The following is a 3,300-nucleotide window of genomic DNA, read 5'->3' as shown; positions in this document are numbered from 1 at the left end:
ATATATATATATATTTTGTTTCATTTGTTTTCACTATTGTGTTTAATTGTATGGGTTGATCCTTTTGATGTATGCATTAATTGAATATCATACTGAAAAATATATTATGTCAAAAATCTAAACATCACATAAAAAGGAAACAAAGATGATTTGCTGATATATGTAAGTTTTTTTTTGAAGAACACTTATTGCATTGAATAAGTCTTCTAAAGTCCCGTACTATTTTTCTCACAGATGCCAAGGAGGTATAAAATGACCATGTCATTGATGTTAATAAAAGTAATTGATTTAATACACTTCTTGTTCATTAGCTCCTTAAAGCTACAGATACAGGTCTGGAAATTTATTATTATCATAAATCAGTAATTTATTGTATTAATCCTTAAGAACTTGCATTGCATTCATATGGATCCTTTGCTAGTTCAAGTCATTGCAAATAGAGAAGAAAAGAATGATAAAAAAAAATATCTTGAAGAAACCTTAAATTTTCCATTCCTTTTCAAAAAAAGTCACCAGAGGAAAAATTTTATTTGCAGACTTTATAAATTTGGGAGCTGTTATTATTATTATTTGGGGTCTTATGAATCCCATGTAAGTACTTAAGGGAAAGCACATTACAAAACATTAGTGTTCATTAATGTAAAAATAATTGGATAGCTAACCTTATATATGCTTGAAGTCAAATTTTTATATTCTTTCCAACAGCTACATTTTACTGAAAACATAGCAGAAAGAATGAAGTACATGTGAAGCCATAAGTAAATTAATGTAATAAACTTTCTTAGAAGATAATTCTGATTATTAAAGATTCAATTGAAAGCTAGGAGACAAAGTGACAGAAGGTTTGTAGATTCATTGTTTGTGTACTTATCAATATGAGATACATAATTTTCTATTGAAGATTTTTCATATAAGTTTGAGAAGTATGTAAAATCAACACAAGAAAAGGTTAGTAACTGGGAAGTTGAGCTACACCAGTTGACTAACCCTATGTTTTGTCCTAAGTTATCTCCTTTTTCTATAAACCCCTATGTGACAATGTCCCCTATATTGTCACCAAATATTTTTTAATATTTAATGGTACTATAGTTCATGTACTTTTCATATTGGCACTGCTTCTAATGGCACTAAATTTCACAGTTTTACACTATTTGTAATTATTACCCTTAAGTACAAAATGTATATTTTTTTTCTCAAGGCTTGGCTTTGTTGAAATATCAAGTAGTTTAAGCTTTTTTCCCAGAGCTGTGCATATTAAGTTAAAAGGTGCTGGCAAAACATGAGGGAAATATATGTTGGCTTGTCATGGAATAACTTTATTTGAGGCACAAGTGAAACATAGATACAAATACTTCAGTCTAGGGTAAATTCTCAATGAATAAAAACTAATTAGGGAATGTGTAAAAATGATTTTTCAAGCTTGACTATGAAACTGCTTAAATTCACAGTTTATTTTGAAATGATTTTTGTCAAAAATGTATAAGTTTTGATTCTGAAACAATTTTAAAGTTTTTTCAATGACTTCAATTATGATTTTGAAATTATTCCAGTTTGAAATTACATGTATTTGCAAGCTGGTCAAAAATCAATTAAACTAATAATACTTCAAACTCAATCTGCCCAAAATAATAAAGTTTTGAATAAGGACAAAAAAAAGTATTGAATATTCTGTCATGTACTTTGACTGTTTCTTATACTTTTTTTCACTCTCCCTACTAGTGAGGGAAAGTTTCATGTACCTGTTTAGCTCATCACTATGATAGGAATCATAAAAGTTGTAGCATATCATATTTGTATATCTTTATGTAATTAAAATGTTATATTTCATTACTCCTTTCTGCTATCTGTAATGAGTAAGAATAAGTTGTATCTATTAAAATTTATTAGAGTATCTGAAAATTAAAGTCTGAAGGATTTGGATTTTCAACTAGGGCTAGACATTGAAAATTTAAGTTAGATACATATATGTGTGTGTGTGTATTTCACTTATGCTGTATATCTTCAGCAATTACAGTTTATTAGTGTATACTAAATTGGTCTGTGGTACCATCAGAATAGAACAGTTTGGAAGTTTTTTGCATACTCTGGTAACAAATATTTTCATTTGAAAACTCAGGGCTTTGCCAGTTAAAACAACACACCAGAAGGTCCACACATGTATAAAAGACCAAAATTAATTTTGTCGAGTCTCAACCAACCATGGTAAGCAGAGGAAACAACAGCAAAGAGACTGCAATAAGAATGCACCATCACAAATTGCTTCCTCTGCATCTACATCCCAGACCCATAACTTTAGTAAAATTGTTCATCTTCAAGCAAACCTGGCAAGATGCAGAAACACTGTGGGCAATGAATGTTGTAAACAAGGAATTTTAATTTCTACATGTAATGATGTTGATCAGCTTTTCTCTGGAATGTTCAAGTGCCCCATCACCAACAGTTTTGGAATGAGGTCAACAAGTGTCGTGTATCAATTCCTTTGGCTGTGAGCCTCACCCGCTAAAGATATTGGTGGATGACTTAAATAAAAGTGGTTCGGGATACATGATTAGTATTGTCATGATATAAAAGACCGTTTGGTTTAATTAATTTATATTTTATTATTTTTAAGTTTTATTATAATAATAGTTAAAGGCAAATGATTTTAGAATGTTTTGTTAATAACTAATTGGTGTTGAGAATATAGAAAGTGACCAGACAACTATGTAATAAAGATATAAATAGTGTGAGATGAGCAGGAAGACAGACAACAATAGACAGATAATAACAAAAGAGAATATAGTTGTGTGAAGTTAAGTACCGTAGATGTGATAGGCCTAATGTTTAGTATGTTAGTGAAACTAATAGTATAAAAAAGAAAAGAAGGATAATTTTATTCCGTCAAAGCGTGGTTCTAAAGTAATTGTATTAGCCTGGGTACACTTTGACAAAAGGAATAGAGGATCTTCAGATGAAAGACAACCAAACAAATTAAGGTAACTTACGCCACAACTGTAAGTGAATCACACACATAATACTGGTACAATAATAGTATAGACAAGATAGTTCGACTTGTCAACTGAAATTCTAAAGCAATTGAATAGGCCTAAGTGGACTTTTGACAACAAGAAGAGAAACATACATAAATAATGTTTATGATATGCCTGTAATCTCTATAGTGTGAAGACTTTGTTGTACATATATTGTTCCGAATATATGTATATTATTTGAAAACAAGTAAAGTGTGTGCTGTTTATTCATCATTGAAGTTGTCGCTAACAAGTCACACAAACCTACTGTAGAAGAATCCTAAGCCAGACA

At 30.1% G+C, this 3,300-nt stretch overlaps 1 protein-coding gene across 7 annotated transcripts in view; it reads left to right on the top strand.

The window, feature by feature from the left end:
* Positions 1–3,300, top strand: part of LOC106465376 (ESF1 homolog) — a 54,570-nt gene that overhangs the window by 17,846 nt on the left and 33,424 nt on the right. The gene's annotated exons all lie outside the window — the stretch shown is intronic.

The sequence above is a fragment of the Limulus polyphemus genome, unplaced genomic scaffold, assembly GCF_000517525.1.
Source record: "Limulus polyphemus unplaced genomic scaffold, Limulus_polyphemus-2.1.2 Scaffold1924, whole genome shotgun sequence".
NCBI lineage: Eukaryota > Metazoa > Arthropoda > Merostomata > Xiphosura > Limulidae > Limulus > Limulus polyphemus.
This window is presented reverse-complemented; position numbering and strand designations above follow the sequence as displayed.